Raw genomic sequence first — 24,081 nt, 5'->3', positions numbered from 1 at the left:
TTTCTGGGGCTGCTGTGACAAAGTACTACAGACTGGGGGGCTTGAACCACAGAAATTCATCTGAGATCAAGAGATGGAGGCGTCAGCAGAGTTGTTTTCTTGATGCCTCTCTCCTTGGCTGTAGATGACTGTCTTCTCCCTGCGTTAGTCTGTATGCACATTTCCTCTTCTTACAAAGGCAGCATCCTATTGGATTTGGACTCACTCCTGTGGCTCAGCTGGTAAAGAATCTGTCTGCAATGCAGGAGACCTGGGTTCGATCCCTGGATTGGGAAGATCCCCTGGAGAAGGGAAAGGCTACCCACTCCAATATTCTAGCCTGGAGAATTCCGTGGACTGTATAGTCCATGGGATCGCAAAGAGTCAGATACGACTGAGTGACTTTCACTTTCATATAACCTAGTTTTACATCTTAATTATTTCATTAATTTATCTCATTGTCTCTTTGAAGACCCTAACACCCAAAACAGTCACATTCTGAGGTACTAAGGCTTAGCATTTTAACACAGGAATTTGGGGGCACAAGTCAGCCCATACAAGAGGGCAAGTGCTGTTACCGTCAGTTTATAGCTTGGCCCTAAGGTCAGAGTCTTACCTGATGTCACACAGTCTGTGGGACCAAGATTGGCATCCCAGGCCCTGCACCCCCAGTTTCATTCTCTTTACACAGCAGGCTTCAGCCACAGGGTTGGCTGAACTTATTGGGAGAGTGTTGTCTTCAAGAGATCTAGACTTAGAATTTACCATTGATCTTGGTTTGAAAGCACTGTCTTCCTTGCTCTCTTCTATCTTAAATTCAGTTTCTCTAAAAGTGGGTCATAATTTATAGTTTATTTGGGAGGCAACTCCAGGAAACACCAGTCAAGGAGTGGGAAAATTATATAGAGAAGAAAAGCCAGACTATAAAAGCTGCCTTCTGAGTGGTGACGCTGTGGGCGTGACTGAGAGAGGGGCTCAGTCATGCTGGGAGACTGTGCACAGCATGCCTCAGAGGGGTCCTCCCTACACTTATGGAGCAGGGAGTCGGCCTCTTCATCCACCAACTCCTGATGGTCACTGGTTGAGCGCCGATTCTCTGGGGTGTCAATTCCTCCAGCACCCCCAGCATGCTCTGGAGAAGGCCACTGATAGAATGCCTAAAGTGCGAAAGAGAGTGCTGAAGTCTTGGATTAGTTATCTATTGCAGAGCAGAGTACCCTGAACTTTGCGACTTAAAATAACACATTGATTATAACAGTTTCTGTGGATCAGAAGTTGTGCTTGGGCATGACTTAGCTGGGCCCTCTGCTTCAAGGTTTCTCTCAGGCAGAAATAAAGGTGTCAATCTGGGCTGGGGTCTCAACTGAAGGCTTGGCTGGGGACGGGCCTGTTTTCAAAGTAATGTGATTATCAGCAGAATTCATGTCCTCCAGGATGTTTGGCCTGATGGCCTCAGTTTCTAGCCTTTTTTTTTTTTTTTTGCCAGATATCACCCTTGGTTCCTTGCCATGTAGGTTTGTTAGACACGGCAGGTGTCTGTTACACTGCCATCCACTCTCTTTACAAGTTACTGCTGGCTAGAAACATTTTCATCAGGAGACTTGAAGATTAGAAATAATTTTATTGCATATCAGTTAGAAAGTCTAATTTTATCTGGCTACTGGAGGCTATCCAAATATAATTTTCTGGGTCTGTCATGGAGCCTCCTACACTTTTCGGTTCCTTGTTAAAAGCCAGGCATCTTGAGCTTTCTGCAAGTGAGAACTTGGAATTCTGATGATAGTTGATGGAGCCAAGTAGTTCTGGTTCCCTTTGTTGGATTTCAAAGTGAATTTGGAATTGAGTGAGAACTTCTCGAACTTCAACTAAAATTTCCATATAGGCTATTAATATGGAAATTAATACAATGAAGTCTTGTTTGAAGTCTGACATTTGAACTAGCACTTATCATATTCAGATGCTATCTGGGAGAAACTGGAGGGTATTTTTTTTTTTTTTTTTAGATTCTATGATGGCTAGAAGAGCAGAATCAAAGCAGAATTTTTTTTTTTTTGGTGGGTGGAAGGAGAGTGAATCAGCCTTGTGGACTTTATCAGTATCTTATACTTGTTCTGCTTTTTAAAGTCAATTTTTTGCCCCCTCTGAGAGTATGTGTGCAAGATAGAAGTTAGGGCTCAGCTCTATAGCTATGTTGCTGAGTTTGCATCCTGCCTTGGCCATCCACTAGCTGTGCAACCTTGAGAGAGTTACCTAACCTCTCTGGGCTTCAATTTCTTCATCTACTAAAGAGGGTAACACTGTTTCCACCCTTGCAGGATTCTTGTGGGGATTAAACGAGTCAAAAATGCATGTAAAGCTCTCAGAACAATGACAGGAGCCAAAAAGAGTTCGCTATTATTAGTTTGAGGAAGCTTAATACACCAGGAAGAGAAAGTTTTGAGTGATGGCGATGATCAAGGGAATTTATGAAACCTGCTACTTCTAGACTAAACAAAAATTCTCTATTCCCTTTTTGGGCTCTATTTCAGAAAAGGGCCTACCGTACCTGTGATTCCAAGGCTCCGGAGAAGGCATTCTCAACTTCCCAGATATTATTGCTTGGCACCAATAGTGCACGGTTGCCTGAAGTGTCTCAATAAGCATATTGTTTCCTGGATCTGGCCAGAAAGACCTCAGGTCCTGGTGGCTGAGGTGCTTGTAATTCTAGCAGGTTTTGATGGGAGAATGGAATAGGAAGAGAGATTGTGACTCAGTGATTCTGAAGATGAAGTGGGGATAGATGAGAAGCTCTGAGTGGGGAAGAAGAAGTAGAGACCAGGGGCTGGAGGGGCTGGATGAGCTGAGCAGAAAGACAAAATTTACTCTGTTATCTGAAATGCAATGCCTGCCAGGTGTCCTTGGGTTGTTACGTGGGCATCTTCTCCTTTTCTGTCTACGTCAGTAGCAGCTCGCATACAGTGACATTTCTTACATGTTAGTGTTCAAAGAATCACTAGGAAGAGACTCCATGATCCCGTGGGCTTCCCTGGCAGTTCAGCTGGTAAGGAATCTGCCTGTAATGCAGGAGGCCTGGGTTTGATCCCTGGGTTAGGAAGATCTCCTGAAGAAGGGAAAGGCTATTCAGTCCAGTATTCTGGCCTGGAGAATTCCATGGACTGTATAGCCCATGGGGTTGCAAAGAGTCAGATATGACTGAGCGACTTTCACTTTTACTCTCCCAGTGCAGGGGGCACAAGTTCCATCTCTGGTTGGGGAACAAAGATCCATGCTGCATGGTGCAGTCTATACATACACACACAAACACACACGCACGATGGGGAGAAACCATTGCAGATTAGCTGGGTGCATTTATCAAGCAGATCCCCCAAGGAAAACCCAACCATCAAAACAAACCCCCAACAATCAACAGTGGAGGACCAGAGATGGAGAAGAAGCCTTGCAGGAGGTGAGCTCACACCTATGGGTTCCTGGGCCCACATCCAGAGATGCTGACTCTGCAGCAGCACTGTGTTAGGGTATGGTAATTTTTATGGGGCTGTGGTACCCCAGACTCTGAGGGAACCAAGGGGCCTTAATCTGGTTGACAGTGAGCAGAGGCTTTTCTGGAAGCTGTACTTGCCCTGTCATCACATTTTTTACAATACCTAGTGTGAATGGTGATTTATGGGAGCTTTGGGGAATTGATGGGGATTGTGGGAGTCTAAGAGCTGTGGTGCTGGAGAAGACTCTTGAGAGTCCCTTGGACTGCAAGGAGATCCAACCAGTCCATTCTAAAGGAGATCAATCCTGGGTGTTCATTGGAAGGACTGACGCTAAAGCTGAAACTCCAGTACTTTGGCCACCTCATGCGACGAGTTGACTCACTGGAAAAGACTCTGATGCTGGGAGGGATTGGGGGTGGGAGGAGAAGGGGACGACAGAGAATGAGATGGCTGGATGGCATCACCGACTTGATGCATATGAGTTTGGGTGAACCCCGGGTGTTGGTGATGGACAGGGAGGCCTGGCGTGCTGCGATTCATGGGGTCACAAAGAGTCAGACACGACTGAGGGACTGAACTGAACTGAACTGAACAGATGGGGGTCTAAGTTCCAAGCTAGGTCTTGACATCTCTACTCTCTGAAGGCTCAGCATTGAGAAACACTGTCAGAAAGTAGCAGCAGGAGGTGTCTTAGCTATACACTATCATCCTACAGAATAAGACCCAGAAAGGCCCAGAAAGGTTGAGTGCCTTCATCAAGGTCACACAGCTAATTAGTCAATGGCAGGGCTGAGACTGTAACCAAGTATTCTTTTCCCCATCCAGTTGCCCATTCACCAAACACCTGTTCCCCCTAGGGTGGGAGACTGGGGAGGTGAGTGAGAGGAAGAAGTAGTGAGAATTGAAGAGAGGTGCGTCCATACTCCAAGAGGGTCCGGCCAGAACAAACATTTTGCCCTTGTGGGAAATGGAGTCAGCATTACAACAGGATAATTTTGGCTTTGAATTCAAACAATCAATCATTTGCTATTAAAGTCATGAATATAATTAATCTAAAGCAAAACGTCCGTCTTAGAAAAAAAAATATTACAAGACTGTATTTCTTTTTAATCCTAAGGGGATGCAACCTCATCGGAGCTCATGTTTCAGATTTCCTTCCTAGTAACAGCATCTTCGCATAGGCTCGGCTGTTCCTGGCAGCTCGTGGTGCAGGAGTGGCCGTGGGCAGAGGGCCTGGGCGGCGGGACTGCGGCAGCGCAGGCGAGCGGGCGGGGGCACTGCAGCACCGCGGCCCGCGGGCGGCCGGGCAGCGGCCCGCTAGAGGGGGCGCTGTGGGCACCGCCGAGCGTCCTTTTGTCAGCGCACTCGGCCGGGAGCGCTCTCATTTCCTCTCAGCTTCGTGCGGGAAATGGATTTAATTCTGCCAGCAGAGCTGTAAGGGACGAGCGGGAACGAAAGCCTTTTGTCAAGGAGCGGCAGCCTCTGTTGTCTGTGATTACCACTGAGGCGGAGAAGCCGCGCTGCTGGTGGAATTCCAGGCGGCTCTGGCCAGTGCGCGGCTGCAGGATGGGCGGAAAACGCTGCTCTGCAGATTAGCTGGGAGCATTTATCAAGCAGCTCTCCCAAAGAAAGCCAGCCAACAAAACAAGCCCCCAACCACCCGCAGCCGAGGACCAGAGATGGAGAAGATGCCTTGCAGGAGGTAAGCCCGTTTTGGGAGTGGACGCCGCGGGCTGGGCTTGGTTTTGCTTATTTTAACCGAATTTGCGACCCTTACAGCATCCTTCCACCGAGCGGGAGCAGGTTGGTCCAGATCAGTGAGCGTCTGTCAGTGAGTGCGTCTACGAGGCAGCCCTTCCCCGCGGCTGTGCTTTATGCCTAAAGCTTTCTGTTGCTGATGTAACACCGCAGGTTCTTTGGGAAGCGGGCTGCCCACCGCTGGCTTCTGCCTGGGGACTATCGGACCCACGCGCCTCGAGCGCAGCGCCTGCCAGGTGGGGCTTTCTTCTCAGTCCAGCCGGCCTGGCGGGCTGCGAGCCTCGCCTCGCGGGGCCGCCCCTCCCTTCTCGCTGCTCCGGGCCGCCGCCCTCCGCGGGGCCGCCCGGCGCGCTCGGCTGGGCTGGGCGAGCTCCCCCGGCCTCGCCACCGCCTTGGCGCCGCGGTAGCTGAGAGGTCGGCAGGTGCGGCGTCCGCAGCTGCCTGCATTGGGAGCAGGGGCGCTGGAACGTGAGCCGACCCCAGTGGGTTTGAATTTTTACGTGACCACACCACTTTGGAGGGAAAAAAGGCCACTATCCCCGAGGAGATCGGGCCAGTCAGATCATCTATTACAGCTTGTCTTCTTCCCATCTCCTCCCCTGCCTCCTCTCCCTTCCTGCACCCAGTAGGAGGCCACGCTCCACCCGGAGGCGGGGGCCAGCGTCTGCTTGTTTTGAAATCGCGACCACAGCCAGCCTACCTGGTGTTGGGGAGGAAGGGAGGGGCAGATTGCTTTAGGATGCTGATCAGGCGCTCGGGTCTAGCCTATTGTCTTGCCTTTTCTCCCCTTTTCTTCTCTAATCTCCACCCCTAGACAAAAAAAAAGAAAAGAACAAAAAGGGGGTAGGATGGGGAGAGAGAGACCGAGGGGACTGAGAGAAAAGAGGAGGACAAGAAAAGAGGGGACAGGAAAAGAAGGAGGGAAAAAAGCCCCAAGCCCACACCCTATCAAATTCTTCTGAAAACTGTCATTTATCATTGACACATGATTATTACCCATCTGTTTCTTCACGCCCACTCTTCCCTCCTCTTGCAGTTTGTTGGCTGAGATTCAAGGGACTCAAATGAGCCTTGTAAATACTAGAAATCAAATCAGTTTCCTAAAGGGACGTTTTGTGCTTTCTGATTAACCTGGAATGAGGGATTTCCAGCGTCCTGGCAGGAACAGATGATGGGAAAGGTGGACACCCTCCTTTCACATCTAGGGTGTGGATCTCCTGGAGATACAGGAGACGTTGAACTTGTGCCATGAGGGACATCTTCATAACTGGCATTTGAAAATGATGTTTCATTTTAAGGGGAAAATAGTTGGTAACACTTGAAGTGAAAGCGCTTTAAATTATAAATGAATAGGACCAGTGAAAATATCTGTGAAGTTTCAGACCTGCAAGTCACCCCTCGCACTGATATAGGAAGAATATATGTTGGAGATTTTAAAAAGGGGTTTAAGCCATTTAATATTTCTACTTTATAATGTTCTGCCTTCATTCTGCCTATTGATCAACATTTTGCCAAGATACCCCTATTTACTTTCACTCCCCATCTCCCCATCCTAAAAGGGTACAGTAAGAGAAAGCTTTTCATTATTAATATGAAGTCAGTACATTTTGGAGAACCACTACAGATAAATCACCCCTTGATCCACAATCCATACCATTTCTGTAGCGAACCCTATGTTCTTTCTTGTCCACCCAGTTATCTCACCTGATTAGAAACATGCTTGTCACATAGAGAATATACCAAACTGCCTGAAATGACACATTGTATGTGTTTTCTAAACTTGAGTTGAATTTACTTTAAATATCAACATGGTGCTGGAATTAGTAAAACTCAGCTTTTCTCACGAGTTTGCAGATGATCTAACGTGTTTGTTGGCAGAGGGTTTAGGGTTAAGATTTTAAATACTTATGAAAAAGACTCCGATAAATATGTTTATCACCTACCTTGTTCTACACGGAATTTAAGACAGTTTACAGAGATTCATAAAATACAGCAAGACAGACTTAGAAGTAGATGGGAAAGAAAAAGGAAACTAAAGGTAGAGACATAAAATTGTGTTAAGAATGAGGCTAATGTAAAAATACAAACATTTGAAAGTGAAAAGGGCAAAGTGTTGGTTGCTCAGTTGTTTCTGACTCATTGTGATCCCATGGACTATAGCCTGCCAGCCTCCTCTCCAGGCAAGAATACTGGAGTAGGTAGCTATTTCCTTCTCCAGGGGATCTTCCTGACCAAAGGATTGAACCTGGGTTTCCTGCATTGCAGGCAGATTCTTTACCGTCTGAGCTACCAGGCAAACATGTGAGGAGCAAACAAATCCAACTCTCAACTTTTTAGCAACTCATACAAAAAGGGAAGTTGACAAGCCCATGGTTCATGGACTTTTTTATTCATGGACTCATTCACTCAACAAATGCTGGGAAAAAAGGAGTGAAGCAGACAGATGTGGTCTCTGCCCTGACCACACTTACAGCTAAATGCAAGAGATGGACATTCATGAAGACATCTCTCAAGCGAATATCTGGTTACAAGATGTGAGAAGAGCTGTGCAGGAAAAGCATGAAATACAAAATGTCACACGGCCAGACATAAAAACACAGAATAAAAACTTCTGCAGAGATGCATAACCATTCTTGATTCTAAGAGCAGAAAGGAACATTTTTCAGGTATGAAGCAGTGTTTGAAATAATGTCCTTGTCAGATGGGTTTCACTTTGCCATTTTTAGAGTGTCCCTTAGTATGAGGGATCCTGATATCACCCCCACAGATCTCTTGAACCCCTGGGTTTCTGAGAATATTGTATTTTGAGGGACTTGTGTATTCTCTAAAATGTAGTGGCTTTATTTCAGTGATGATCTTACATAATGAATATTAAAACTGTGTTCTAGATGATCTTCATGGCAACCTCCAAAACAATGCTGGGGCCTTTGCCTCTGTGTCTTCCCAGGTGGGCCAGGGGCAGGCCTGGTGGCTGGGCCACAGCACAGATGAGGGGTAGGAGAGTTTAAACTAAGATGGGTGTGTGTGCATGTGTGTGTGTATGTGTGTGTGTGTATGTGTGTGTGTGAGTCCACACAGGGCACAGGTTTGCTAGATTCAAAAGAACAGTTACTGGCGACCACTACTATAATGGCCGGGAATGAAGCTCTCCTGCCAGTTCCACCTTGGCATGGACCAAGTTGCAGCAATTTATTAGCAGCAGGTGTTGCAGTAAAAATGCAAGGAAAAAGTTGCTGTTGCTGGTTTTAGAATAATTGGATTAGATCTTGATTTAATGTAGATTTAGTAATTTGTCAATAAGTACCTTATGTCCAAAGCAATGAGACCAGCAATTTGGTGTAATGGTTAACAGGAGTCAGATAGCCTGACTTCAAATCCATTTTTCCACTTCTTAGCTGTGAGACTTTGGACAAGTTATTCAACCTCTCTCTGCCTATGATAATATGTGGATAAATATGCAGCATTGATTTCACTGTGAGGACTGGAGGTATTACACGTGAAAAACTATGTTCAGTAAATGTTAGCATTCATACTATTTTTATTAATGAAGTGGCACTTCATTTATGTAAGTGGGCCAGGATGGTTTGGTGTCAGTATTTTTTTAATTTAATTTTTATTTTATATTAGAATACAGTTGATTTACAATGTTGTGTTAGTTTCAGGTGTAGAGCAAAGTGATTCAGTTATACATAAACATATACATCCATCCTTTAAAAAATATTTATTATTTATTATCAAGGGCGGCACTGGGTCTTCACTGATGCACCTGGGCTTTCTGTAGCTGTGGTGAGCGGGGTGTGCTGTGGTGTGCGGGCTTCTCGTTGCAGTGGCTTCTCTTATTGCAGCTCAGGTGCTCTAGAGTGTGGGTTCAGTAGTTTTGGGCTCAGTTGTCCCAAGACATGTACAGGCAACATGTGTCCTCCACGTTGGCACATGGTTTCCTAACCATTGGGCCCCTGAAGTCCTATCCATTCTTTTTTGATACCAGAATTTTTAATTATGATACCTGATTATCTTCAAGTAGGAAACACATTTTTGAGGTTATTAATATTGTTTTGCATCATTTATGTATTGTCTGCATTAGTACATTGAAGTAAATATTTAGGTAGTGGTCACATGTAGTAGGACTTCCCTGGTGGTCCAGTGATTAAGATTAATGGTTAAGAACCCACCTGCCAATGCTGGAGACATAAGAGACTGTGGGTTTGATCCCTGGGTTGGGAAGATCCCCTGGAGGAGGGCACAGCAACCTCTTGCCTGGAGAATCTTGCCTGGAGGTTCCCATGGACAGAGGAGCCTTGCCTGGAGAATACCATGGACAGAGGAGCCTGGTGGGCTACACTCCATGCAGTCACAATGAGACAGGCATGCCTGAAGCAGTTGAGTGTGAACATGTAATAACTAGATCTGAGGCTGAATCTTTCTGTTGTTAAACCCAAATGGTATTTTAGTTTCATCAAAACAATATTATCTGTTGCAGTAAAGAAATTTTATTAATTTGACACTTTAAAGTTGGATAGTTGTATTTATTTCCACATTCATTTTTGCATTCCACTTATATAAAAGTTATAAAGTTCAAGTATTTAGAACTGGTCTTTTTGAACGTACATATTTAAATTATATTTTAATAAAGTGATTTAGGTCAACCTTTGGTTCATAAGATTTTTTTTCAAAAAGAATTTCTATAAAATTCAAACAGTTTGAATTGGGTTCAAGGACAGACCCAAGATTCTTGAAATAGAATTTTGAGTTTCTAGAAGAGAGATTGTGGTCCCAAATTTGACTCTATATACTTTGACTGACATAGTTTTAGCTTGAAAGAATTTTAAGGCAGTAATACCAAAGCTTGCCTCTGTCTTCAACAACAGCATCAAAATCCTCTGAACTCAAAGAGCATCTATGGAATGGTAAGCTTCCAGCAAAAATTCATCTTGGTCTATCTTCCAGGATAAACTACTAATGAAAGGTTTGTCAATATTATTGAGTGAGGTGAAAAGAAAGTCTGTTCTCTGTGGAGTACAATGTTGGTTTGGATTAAAGCAAGTTTAGTGGTTATATTCAAATCTATTTTAAAATTTTCTTCATACCTATGATCTGTCAAAGATTATAAGAAACATGTTAGTCTCCCACTATAATCATATTTTTGATAGCTTTCCTGTTGATATGCGCATATCAAAGACATATGCATTTATACAGACACACACACAGAATTATATTTGATGGTGTGTTACTTAGAATCCTGATTGCCTAGGACTGATGGATTTCCTGGGATGGAGCACTTTCAGTGCAAACACTGGGATAGTGCCAGGCAAAAGAAGGCAGATCTATTTCAGTTTTAGAGAACAGGGAGAGAACAGACCATAGGCCCAGATTCTTTAAGGACTTTCCAGAAGAGACGGTGCAGATGGTGCCAACCAGCAGTATCCATCCCATGATTCAATAAGGCATCCTCCTGGAAAGAGGCAGGCGTGTTCTCCCAGTTACCTCCTAGAACAGTCCCTAGGCCTGGAGGGGTTATGGTGTTGTTAGGGAGAGAGTGGGGTATAAATCAGAAAGCTCTAGGAATGCTATCAGCACCTTCTACCTTGAGTGACAGGGCATCCAGTCTTGACATGTGCCAAGGGACCCCCCAGTAAAGCTTCAAACCAGGTTGGTTTGCGTCAACTGCACACTTGCAGCTAAAAATTAAGATATATAAATACATAGATAAATGCCACTTGGTCCAGCAGTAAATATCCCTTACTTAGTTGATTGCCCTGGGGCCTCAACTCTCAAGCAACCCAGGCAGGACCTGGAGGCCAGAGAATTTAGGATGTGGTTGTCAGAAAAAAAATTTCAGTGCTGATCCCCTGGAGAAGGAAATGGCAACCCACTCCAGTATTCTTGCCTGGGGAATCCCATGGACAGAGGAGCCTGAAAAGTTACAGTCCATGGGGCTGCAGAGAGTCGGACATGACTGAATGACTGAGCACTGTATCATATTTGGAATAGTTTTCCCTGGGCCCAGCCTGGAAGTGTCTGGAAAAAACTGATCAAACCAAGTAGCAAATTCCTTGGTTTGAATAGAAGCACTAAGGACCATTTGACCCCCTCCGCTGCATCCTCCCACACAGAGAGCTGGTTGGACCAGGCATGGACCTGTGAGGACCTGGAACCTCAGGGCTGGTAGCCATACTAGGCCAAAGAGGGGAGAGTGTCAGGGTGAGGAGAGATCACGGGTCATCCCCTACACCCCTGACCAGTTTACAGAAGGAGCCACTTGGCTGTCTTGAGGTGGCCACAGCGATTCCAATTCTGTAACTTCCATGAAGCCCAGCTAGACCTTGGTCCCTGCGTTGATGTGGCTGCCCTCCATCCTGCTGGTCTAATTTGCTTGGACTTCTGTTTTAGTCAGCCATACTGTCAGCTAGAAATCCGGCTTTCTCCAGAGCTTCCCGCTTCTCTTCCCCATAGAGAGCCTGACCTCCCTCCCTCCAACCGTAGTGATCTTTCCAAAACAAAAATCCAATCTTGTCACTCCTTTAGGATGAACCCCAAACTCCTTACCTACCTGGGCTGCTTTACTTCTCCTTCTTTGCAGATGCAGGCTGGACCATCTCTCTGGACATTCCCCCTCTCCACCCATCCCTCCTTACGTGCCCTCCTCCTACTTTTTATCTGGCAAGTTGGCTCTTTTAAAAAGCCAACCAAATAGACAACTCCGAGCAAGCCTAATTAAAAGAAAAAAATTAATACTAGAAAGGATATATGGAAGGAAAAAGAGATTTGAAATCATAAAAACACTATGCATTATTGTATCCTAACATATGTGAACCCACTCCAGTATTCTTGCCTGGAGAAACCCAGGGACAGGGAAGCCTGGTGGGCTGCCGTCTATGGGGTCGCACAGAGTCGGACATGACTGAAGCAACTTAGCAGCAGCAGCAGCAGCTGTTTCATATGTTATGTGAAAATCTTGATGAAGTAGACAATTTTCAAACAGAATATGAACTACTAATATTTACTCCAGAAATCAAATGCCATGTTCCTGGTTGGGAACCAATGTTACAAAGATGTCAGTTCCTCACAAATTCTGTTGCGTGGATGGCAGTCTTCCTGGTAACCAAAAGTGATGTAAATTTGTTCCTATTTTTATTTTTCTTCAGAATCTTGAAAGGTGTAGTTAACTGCATATGCTCAATTGTGAATCATTTTATTGAAGGGAAAGCCAATCCTTATGCATTTAAATGTCATTTATAAATTGTTTTTCTCAAAGAACAGATGAAGTTATTAAACTTTGAAATGCACGGGGACTTTATGAAGACAGAATTTTATTTAACAGACATGATTTTCTTCTGTATTATTTTATCAAGTATAATACCGTTATGTTTGCTTTCTTTACTCTGCATGGCGCCCATATAAAAATCTGTTGGCTTTTACTTTTAAGCATCTATGGTGAAAGACATCAGAAGAATAGGGGCAGCTTCAGTTCTTTCCCTCTATACTTGTGCCAGGTGGCGGAATATCTATCCTGGTTATCTCGGCATTCCTTTATTTAGAATTTATTCTCCTTCCCTCTCCGCACTACACTTCTCTTAGATCTTTCCGACACCCTCATTTGTGCCCTAAATTAGCTACATCTGTTACCATAGTTATGCAGCATCCAGCTTAACCCATTCCATGCTTGTTCTGACTGCATAATATATTGTGTGAAACTTCCTTTCTTGTATTTCATAAAACAAACCATTATTTTCCCTTTGTCGCCTGTCCCCCAATTTTTATTGTTTCTAAGGCAATGCATATGTACAGTTAAGAAATCAATAGAACTGAAGGGCTTCTATCAGAGAGCAACAATCTCTGTCCTGCCCCAAATCCTTTATCCACAGGCAAACCAATTTTAGCTGTGCTTTCTGTTCTGTTAGAGTTACTTCTGTATCTCAAAATAATATGCATATACTGCTGCTTCTGAATTTATCAGCTTTGTCATCATGTAGTGAATTTCTGCTGTGAAAGTCAAGGATGCAGTTTAGGCCACGCCTATATCTCCTCTCTGACTTTCTTCTCATCATACCTGCCATACCAGACAATACGTTTGTTAAAACCAGGTTTCTCATTCCATGGACTGTTGGTTGGTCCCTTGACTCTCCACTCTGTAAGATAAGGGCATCACTGTGATCTCTCTTTGCCCACCTCTTCCTTCCCTCTAGTCATGCATTTACTTGCATTATCAAAAGCAAGAAATTATTCATTCCAGTCCCATCACTTCATGGCAAATAGATGGGGAAACAATGGAAACAGTGACAGACTTTATTTTCTTGGGCTCCAAAATTACTGCAAATGGCGACTGCAGCCGTGAAATTAAAAGATGCTTGCTCCTTGGAAGAAAAACTATGAACAACCTAGTGAAAGTGAAAGTGCAAGTCACTCAGTCGTGTCCAACTCTTTTGTGACCCCATGGACTATACAGTCCATGGAATTCTTCAGAGCAGAATACTGGAGTGGGTAGCCTTTCCCTTCTCCAGGAGATCTTCCCAACCCAGGAATTGAACCCAGGTCTCCTGCATGCAGGTGGATTCTTTACCAACTAAGCCATAAGGGAAGCCCCAAAATACTGGAGTGGGTAGCCTATCACTTCTCCAGCGGATCTTCCTGACCCAGGAATCAAACAGGGGTCTCCTGCATTGCAGGCAGATTCTTTATCAACTGAGCTATCAGGGAAGCCCCGACCAACCTAGACAGCCTATTAAAAAGCAGAGACATTACGTTGCCAACAAAGGTCTGTCTAGTCAAAGCTATGGTTTTTCTAGTAGTCATGTATGGATGTGAGTTTGACCATAAAGAAAGCTGGGCGCCGAAGAAGCGGTGCTTTTGAACTGTGGTGTTGGAGGAGACTCTTGAGAGTCCCTTGGACTGCAAGGAGATCAAACCAGTCAATCCTAAAGGAAATCAGTCCTGAATATTCATTGGAAGGACTGATGCTAAAGCTGAAGTGCCAATACTTTGGCCATCTGATGCGAAGAACTAACTCATTTGAAAAGACCCTGATGCTAGGAAAGATTGAAGGTGGGAGGAGAAGGGGATGTCAGAGGATGAGATGATTGGATAGTATCACCGACTCCATGGACACAAGTTTGAGCAAGCTCTGGAAGCTGGTGGTGGACGGGGAGGCCTGGTGTGCTGCAGTCCATGGGGTCGCAAAGACTGAGTGACTGAACTGACTGTTCCATCATCATAGCTGGTCTTTATGTTTTGTCGATAACATAACTCTAAAAGATGAAAACTGTTACAGTGTTCATTATCTAACTGGGTTGATAGTGCTCACTGCGTGATAAGTAACATGCTAGCATTTCATCTCTTTCTCACGGGCTCCAATATCTCAACCCTTGGTCCACTAAGTGGGAAATGCTTCCAGGGTGAAGTTCAAATGGATCCTGTTACCCTGAGAGTTGTTACCATCAGAGCTGCTCTAGTTCCCCTCCTGCAGTGCAGACAGTTTCCTAAGAAGACTAAGTCAGAGGTCAAGTTGATAAATTCAGAAGCAGAAGTATGTGTATACTGTATTGACATACAGCGGTAACTATAGCTGGGTGCTGGGCTGTGAACCACTGTGTGCTAGAGGTGGGAGAGGGGATGGGCAGGGTCTGCTCCTCCGTATAGAGACTGCATTTGTGCCCTTGTGTTTAGTCTTTTTTTAAATTCCTCCCCCAACACCATAACACCTGCTATATCAGATCCAGAACACTTTTAGGGCCCTGCCAGACAGATCATCTGCCTCCTTGGATCCAATATCCTGTGCCTGAAATCTAGGCTGCTTCTTTCAACCATTAGTCACCAGTTCTCCATCTGCTTTTTGTCCTCCAGAAACTTGTTGAAATCTCTTCTCTGTTAATGATATGCTTTTACTTTATCATTGTTGGTTTCATGTATTTTTATTCCCTTATGATCAATTTAAGAAGTCCAAGAAGAGAGAGAAACATGGTGGGATTAGGCTTGCCATCTTGAATTAGAAGCCAAGGACATTAATTTTCAATCAAGTCATGCGTAGTAAACTATTGGCATGGCCATGATTTAGATTCAAACCCTGGTGATATCTGCTTTTCAACTCAAACTTTGATTTACTTATCAACTCAATTCCAATATTTTCTGCTATCGAGAACAGTCCAGAAACATTGATGCCTTCTTCTATTCAAAGATGATTAGCATTTATACACAATTCTTATGAGTGCAGTCGTTTCTCTTTAGCCACTCCAGAAAAGTGGAAATGGCCAATTTGAGAGAAGAGCGTGGCTAATAGTCTAAAAGAGATTGGGGTAAAAATGAAGAGAAGATGAAAAGTTCTCCTAGGAACCTGTGTCACAGTTGTTTCCCAAGTGCTACGGAAGACTGTTTGTCAGAGTTGACAGTACATTTGATAAAGACCCAGAAAGTAAAGGAGTCACAGGGAAAGCAAGTGAACTTTCTTTCAGTGAAAGTAATGGGTTGTAGTCTCACAGGGGAGGGGTTGCTGGCCTTTTTTTAACCTGTTTGAGAAGGAAGGACTTGGGGGAAACAACAGTTCTTTGTTTGGAAAGTAAATCTGGAGTTATAAGGCATAAGAAATTCCAGTTGTCTCTATGTGTTCATTTAATTTGGAAATTGTTGCTTCATTTTTCAGTCTTAGCAATGAACATCAAGACTGAAAACAGTTTTGGGAATCTTACTTCATCTGTCTTAACTCTGTTAAAGTTACAGGCCATAAAACTGTCACCAGCTTTGAAGCCACTATTTGTCATATTTAATTCTGGAGTGAAGCTCTATTAAGGCTGTCAAAGAATTAAAATCTCATTTTCAAAGCCTATCATATTTATGGGGAAGTGATACAATGTCTAGGGTTTGTCTCAACAGAATCTTTTTTTCGTGGTGGATGGTGGGGTTGGAGGTGAACTAAAGTAGCCCATGAGTTGACAACTGTTGAGGTTGAGTGTAACTGATCACCTAAACTGGCACTTTTTAGAGCTAAAGGAGGTGCTATGAATAATTACAAGGGAGCAAGAGGCATATCCAGGTCCCTCCTGGGCAAACTGCAATCTGCTCTGAAGCTAGGTGATATGTACATTATGGTGAGCTCTCTAACTTTGTATATTTTTGACATTTTCCATAATTAAAGAACGTCTGCTGTTTTGTACTATTTGCTCTTTTATTAAAATTGGAAACTTTCATCTTAATCACAATGTTAAACATTAGTCAACTTCAAACACAAAATGAAAATAGCTAGAGAACACTGTTAAATGACAAATCTATTAGTTGACTTATAATAGTGGGACAAAAATCCATAAATTCTGCCACTGGGACATGCAGAAGGCAGTCCTTAATTAAGCTGACAATGTTATAAAGCAGATCTATAGCTTTAGTTATGCAAGGGAGCCTTGTTTTATTACTGTGAATTGGGCTCATCAGGATTTTATGGATGGGTGACTGCAGCCACAAGAAAGGTCCAGTCATTGGGAAATGAGGAGCTGGGCCAGGAAAGCGGGGCTTTGGTTTGCAGAGCAAGTCCACAGTCCGATCTGTGCCTAGCTTGGTGTCTCTCCTGTTTGAGGTCCTCCATCACCTGGTACAATAATCTTTCGGAATTACTCAGATTTTGAGAAGAAGGTCTCTGTTCCTGCTCTGTAACCCCCATGGTACGTCATCACATGGTTCAGTTCGTGTCTGCTGCTGTGCTCGGGAGGTGGTGTGGGCAGGCACGCGGGCAAGGCAGCAGGGTGGGCTCTGCCTTCCGGGATGCCAGTTACTGTGACTCTGCCAACCAGAGGGCCTGGGTGGCTGTGGATCCGGAGGTCTTTTGTGCCCTTTTCAAAGAGGGGCTGAAATGGATGCTTGTCTGGCTCCTACGTGGCACCTTGAAAGGAATCTAGAAATGCCAGGCAAAGCACTGCATCATATTCAGGTTCTTTCAAGGCTGGAAGGCTGTACCGTAGGACTGGAAACCAGTTCTTTAAAAATGGCTTGCTCCGTTGCTGTTTGTGCTGCTGTTATTATTTCCTATTGTGTCTCCCAGTAATATGCAGATGGTCACATTTTACTTTACTTACTTGTGCTTTTTTTAAAAAAGGATATTATAGATTATAATGTTATATATAATATAATATACGTGTAGTAAAATTCACTTCCTTAGACGTATACTTCTATGAATTTTGATAAATGCATAGTCATGTAGCTACCACCACAGTCAAAATATAAAAACATTCCCTCCTGCCCTTTGAAGTGAATCTTCTCCTCTCACCTATAACCCCTGACAGCCATGCATCTGTTTTTGGTTTTGCCTTTTCCAGAATGTCATATAAATGAAATCATACAGTGCAGCCTTTTGTGTCTGACTTCTTTCACTTTGTGTAATATTTTTGAGATTCATCCATGTTATTACAAATGTTCGTAGTCCATTCTTTTGATTGCTGAGTAATATTTGCTTGGATGGCTGTACCACAATTTGTTTAACCATTCACCCATTAAAGGACATTTGGATATTTCCAGTTTTTTATGTTTGTGAATAAACCCACTGTATATATTGGCCTATTGGTCTTTGTATAAGCATAAAATTTCAACTCTCTTGGCTAGATACCTAGGAGTGGGATTGCAGCATGGTAAGTGTATGCTTAACTTTATAAAAAAATTGCCAAGTGGTTTACAAAGTGACAGTACCGTTTTGTATCCCCACCAGCAACGTATGCTCTGTACCTGGTACTGTTAGTTTTTAAAAAAATGTTATCTATTATGATAGGTGTGGGGTAGTATCTCATTGTGTGTTTAATTTGCATCTCCCTGATGATCAGTGCTGCTAAACACCTATTCATTTGCTTAGATGCCACAGTAGCTCTGTTTTGTTTCTTCTTGTCTTTTAAAGGTCAGCAGTGCTCTGTCATTCAAAGGTAAGCAGGCAAAGGGTGTTTCCTTAGTCTCAAAGGGGAAGCAGAAACCTAACAGGGGAAGTGAATCGGGCATGGGGGGAGAGTTGCTAAGAGAAAGGTGATGCCAGGGAGTGATGTCAGCTGGGGTACCTGATCCTTCCTTCCACCACTGGCTGCTTTGGAACTCCTCTCTGGAGGATGATGTGGTCTGTACTATGAGGGGCTGCTCCCTAGAGAGGAAGGGAGGAAGACAGTTATAATAAGCCATCATATTGATTCCATTTAAAAAATTTGCTTACTTCAAGTTCCTGTCTTTATACTTTTAGTCACTAAATAAACACCTCTTTAAAAGAGAGACTTTTAGCCCAGATGGCAGCCCTACTGTTAACTGGGCGAAGGGGGGAGAGTTAAATAAAAGGTATTCAAGGAAATGGATATTTAAATTTTATTGACATAAGGACTTGAAAAGATACTGACACACTCATGTTTATAGCAACATTAGTCACATTAACTGAAACATGGAAGCAACCCACGTGTCTATCTATGGATGAAGGGACAAGGAAATGTGGTATACACCTACAGTGGGATAATGTTCCATCTTAGAGAGAAGGAAATTCTGACATATACTACAACATGGATGAACCTTGAGGACATGTCAATAGCAGAAAGACAAATGCTCTATGATTCCATGTATATGAAATGCTGAGAGCAGTCAAAATCAGAGGCAGAAGGTAGAACAGTGGTGACCAGGGGCTGGGGTAGGGGAAATGGACGGTTACTGTTTAATGGCTGCAGAGTTCCAGTTTTACAAGACGAAAAGATTTATGGAGTATATGGTGGTGATGGCTGCACAACATTATAAAAGTATTTAATATCACTGAAATTTACTCTTAAGAACTGTGGGTTAAGATAGTAAATTTTATGTTATGGGCATCTTACAGTGATACGCTTTTTCTTTTTAACTATGATTGAGGTAAACTAGCAACAATGAGTAATTTTTCACAGTTGTAGGTAGGTTTGTATGGTTTTATATCAGTCAGACAAGAAGGGTTTACTGAACACTCTCACTGCACAGCTACTGTTCCAGGTGTTGGGAATGCTGGGGCAAACTAGAAGATCACCCTCTAGGAAGATGAGAAAGATACTAAACCTGCTAACAAGACAAATGAATGGTGCCAGGCACTGATATTGTTATGCACAAGATAAATTCAGGTAACCAGAGAGAGAGTGACCAGAGGAGGCTGCTTTAGCCAGAGTGGCCAGGGAAGGCCTATCTGGGGAGGAGGTATTGAGCTGACTCACGGGCGTTAGTGGGATTGGGTTGGAGAATGAGGAAATGCTGGCTGATTGCAAGCATTTCATTATGCTATTTGAGATGACACCATTGGCTGAGAGTGGGGGTGAGGTGGGGGTGGGGGAGAATTGAGGAGAGATAAAAATGTGGGAAATGATCCCCTTGAAGAGTCTACACAGGGGAAGGGCAGGTTGCCTGGCAAAGTGAAGAAATCATTTCAAAGGTGTGGAGGGAATTTTGAAATGAGTCCCGTCGGCATGGTTGTGCGCAGGAGTTAACTGCCCAGATGCACGCTGGAAGCAAGGTCGTGTAGGGTTTGACCAAAGGGGAGGCTCTGTGCCGTGAGAATAGTGGGGGACAGAGGGACAGTGGCATTTTGCAAAGGTGTGGTCACCCCACTGGAGTAGTTCATTTAAGCAAGATAAGGAGGAATGTGAAGGGGGGAGTTTGGGAGTAGATAGAAAGTGAGTGGGAGGTCTTGGAGACCCTGAATTCCCAGTGGAGGGGTATCTGAGTAGTTGGACAGGAAGGGGGTGGTCAGGGAGTGAGGTGTGAACTCCAGATGTTGGAGGTGGTGTTCTTGCTGGTGACGGCAAGATCTAAAGTCTGTGCCCATGGGAATGGGTGGCTGAGGCTGGGGTGAAAGGAGAAATAATTGGCATTAGAGGTCGAGAAAATGTGAGGTGGGATGTTGGGTGGATCACTGCGTGGCTGTGGAGACTGAAGTGGAAACCATCAGTAATGAGTCAGGACAGCATTGGAGGGGAAGACAGGAGGAAGGAGCTGAAGTGGTCGGTGAACCAGGGGAGTGATCGGGAGAGTAGTGGAGGGTAGCCAAAGGGAGGGGCGATGGGAAGTCTAGTAGGGGGGTGTTTTCTCCCAAGCAGTGGGGTGTTTGGAGCCGTGGAAATAGACGGAGGTGGCTGTCAGGCACGAGGAGGCTGTCTACGCTGTGCCCATTCACTGCGCGTGTGAGCTGTGTGCTGTGAGAGCTGTGTGGTCAGGGGAGAGGCAGGTTTTAGACTTGGGATTTGGGGATCACAGAAAGGGAGGTATGTGAAGCTGGATTACAGGGTGCTGCAAAGAATTATGCAGTGTTCAATGAGATTGGTTTCCAAGCAGGAAGGGCAGTAACCACGGAGGCATTATTGACTTGGGGCTTGTTCAAAACTCAATTAAAGGCAATTAACAGTAGGTGGTGTTGTTTACCAATGTCCTCGTCTCATGAGGGATCTTCTAGCTCTTGTTGTGAATTGTGAGATGAGGAGGAAAAACTTTCTCTCTTGTGGCATCTTGTGTGTTCATGTCATTGATTCCTGTGTCACCCCCAGCCATAAATCTCACGGAGGGGACAGAAGGCATCTGTCCTTTTGTATCACTGTCTTGCTGCAGCTCTGCAATGATTCCTGTCTAGCCTTGCTCTGCTGACGGTGACCTTTAACGCAATAAAATGCTTGGGAATAATGAGAACACATGGAGAAGATGCACCTTCTTGTAATTGATGGCTCATGCATGAGGGCAGGAAGTTTGCTGGAGGAATGCAGCATGTTATGGGAAAGTGGGAGGTTTTTTTAAATGCTTAGCCAAGCGTCTCAAAAAAGCACCCTGACTACCTGGCAGTCCTGAGTCGCTTACTTTCTCATTCTCCAAAATGACTAATTCACTCCTCCTTTCTTTAAATCGCCTTCCCTCCCCACCCCATCCACCTGGCTGGGTGCCTCTGACTTCATGGAGAAACAAACTGAACAGCCCTGCTTCTATCAGAGGCTTCCGTGTTCTGCGCCCCTTCCCTCTCACCTCAAAATACCTCCCTAGCAATTGGTCTTTCCCTTTTCTGAATCAACTCCTTTCCTCTCTGTCTCTCTCCCTCTCTCAATTACAACATTCCCTTTGGCATTCAGGCATGTTCCAGTAGCTCCTACCTATGCGTCTCAGCTACTACCCCATTTCTCTATGTTCTCAGCAAATTTGCAAGAGTTGCTTTTGCTCCCTGTCTGGCTTCCTCTTCTGCACTGTCTGTACTCAGGTTCCTGCCCTCTTTTTACCACTGAGATAGCTCTTGTCAAGGTCATTGATAACCTCCATGCTGCAATATCTAAATACCTCTCCAGGCAAGAATACTGGAGTGGGTAGCCATTTTCTTCTCTAGGGAATCTTCCCAACCTAGGGATCAAACCTGAGTCTCCTGCATTGCAGGCAGGAGACTTTACTTGGTCTGAGCCACCAGGGAATCCCCTAACCACCTCTACCCTGTTCATATCTTACCTGACTCATCAGCAGCATTCAACACAGTTGACCGCTTCTTGAAGCATTCTGTTTTCTAGCCTTCAGGAGCCCTTTCTCCCCTGGTTTTCCTTTGGTCTCACTGACTGTTCCTCCTCTTCCTCTGTGTGGGTCCCTTCACCCCTCTATCAGACCTCTAAATATGAAGAGCCCCATAGCTCTACCCTGGGCCACCTAGTCTTCTTATAAACTCTCCATAGGAGAGTTCATCCAGTCTTAGCTTCAGACTCCATTTAAATGCTGATGACTCCAAAGTCTCTCTCTCCCCAGAGCTCTAGCTTAGTGCTTCTCAAACTTTAATGTGTGTACTGATCACCTGGGGAGTTTGTTAAAATGCAGATTCTGATTTTATTAGTCTAGGGCCTAGTGAAAAAAGTGAAAGTGAAAGTCACTTAGTCATGTCCGACTCTTTGTGACCCCATGGATTGTAACCCACCAGGCTCTCCTGTCCATGGAATTCTCCAGGCAAGAATTCTGGAATGGGTAGCTATTCCCTTCTCCAGGGGATACCCCCAACCCAGGGATCAAACCCAGGTCTCCTACATTGCAGGTGGATTCTTCACCATCTTATACACCAGGGAAGCTCAAGAATATGGTAGCCTAGCCCTTCTCTAGGGGATCGTCCCAACCCAGGAATCGAACCAGGGTCTCCAGCATTGCAGGCAGATTTTTTACCAGCTGAGCTATCAGGGAAGCCCTAAGATTCTGCATTTTCAATAAGCTCCCTAGTGATGCTGGCACTGCTGGTCTTTTGAGTGGTATTGAGTGGTGAGGCTTCAGACTTGTAATCCCACTGCCTCCTTGACGTTTCCACGTGGATGTCCTAGAGGCATCTCAGACCAAACCTCACATGACCCTGTTAGAGTTCTTGAGTTCTTTCCTCAAACCCACTTTTCTCTGCATTATATCATCCTCCCAGTTGCTCATGCCAAAAATCTTGGAATTGTCCTTGGTTTCTATCTTTCCTTCACTTGCTTATCTAATCCATCAGAAAATGACATTGGCTCAGTCCTCTAAAATGTATCCCAAATCTTTACACTTGGCTCCATAATGTTAGTGGCAGCTGGCATTTACTGAGTATATTCTGCATTTTGGACTTTATTAATAACTGCTATAGAAGGAATGTTTATGTCATCCCAGTGTTCATATGTGCATGTGTGTACAGGTGCTCTCAATTGGGTCTGACTCTTTGCAACCCCATGAACTGTGGCCCGCCAAGCTCCTCTATCCGTGGGATTTCCATGCAAGAATATAGGAGTGGATTGCATTTCCTGCCCCAGGGGATCGTCTGACCCAGGGATTGAACCTGCATCTCTTGTGTCTCCTTTGGATTCTTTACCACTGATGACACCCAGGAAGCCTCATGTTGAAACCCAATCCCTTATGTGGTGATGTTGGGGTGGGGGGTACCTTTAGGAGGTGATTAAGTCAAATGGGCAGAGCCCTTGTGCATGGGGATTAGTGCTGTTATAAAAGAGACCTCAGAGAGTTCCCTTGCCTCTTCTTTCTTATGAGGACACAGCGAGAAGACAGCTCTCTATGAACCAGGAAATGAGCCTTCACCAGACACCAAATCTGCTGGTGCTGTGAACTTGAACTTCCCAGTTTCCAGAACTGTGAGGAATAAACTTCTGCTGTTTCTAAGCCACCCAGTCTAAGCAACCCAAGTGAACTAAGACAATGCCACACATTTATAGCCTACAATGCAGGAGACCTGGGTTCGATTCCTGGGTCAGGAAGATCCCCTGGAGAAGGAAATGGCCAACCCACTCCAGTATTCTTGCCTGGAAAATCCCATGGACAAAGGAACCTGGCTGGCTACAGTCCATGGGGTCACAAGACTCGGATACTACTTAGCAACTAAACCGCCACCACCATTCTAGTTATGACCACCCTATATGGTTGATGGGATTATTAATTGCATGTTTTTGGATGAGAAAAACTTAGAACTAGGTAACCCAACATGACCTGCTGTTTATTACTTTAAAAAACCTAATTCATTATTTTAGTTCATTTTTCTCCGTTGTTGTCAACATGATAGCCAACAGTGCTATTGATGTAGTTAGGTACTTAGGAGAGAGGGTCTTATTTTAAGGTGTCTGTGTCCTTGGTGAAGCACAAATCTTATTGCAAACGTGCACAGGCAAATGTCCAGAGGGTGCGCTCGTTGCAGAATTCATAGTCTCTTTGGCTTCCTCAGACCATTTCTGACAAGGCCTATTTGCATCTGAAACATTTTGAAATGTTTTTGTCTGATAATTACAATATCATGATGCACCTTATGCAGACACTGTGTCTTATGTGTCCTTGTGCTATTTCATTTCTCATGACATCACTGAATTTTCTGTAACCCGTGGGATACATTAAGAAAATGACCTTCGGGCTCCAAGGTGTATACTTTCCCTAGGTTTCCTGCGCT

The 24,081-nt window shown here is 44.4% G+C and overlaps 1 protein-coding gene across 1 annotated transcript in view; it reads left to right on the top strand.

Moving 5' to 3' along the window:
• The first annotated feature begins 4,852 nt into the window (after positions 1 to 4,852).
• The window catches only part of ADD2 (adducin 2), a 127,076-nt gene continuing 107,847 nt past the window's right edge, over positions 4,853 to 24,081 (top strand). The window contains exon 1 of the mRNA XM_055399664.2: positions 4,853 to 5,163. The gene's annotated coding sequence lies outside the window, so the exon portion shown is untranslated. The remainder of the gene's footprint in view (positions 5,164 to 24,081) is intronic.

This window comes from Moschus berezovskii, chromosome 11 (assembly GCF_049115385.1).
Source record: "Moschus berezovskii isolate FMDL1 chromosome 11, NW_MosBer_1.0, whole genome shotgun sequence".
Classification (NCBI taxonomy): Eukaryota; Metazoa; Chordata; class Mammalia; order Artiodactyla; family Moschidae; genus Moschus; species Moschus berezovskii.
Note: the sequence above shows the minus strand (reverse complement) of the source record. Positions and strands in the feature narration are given on the sequence as shown.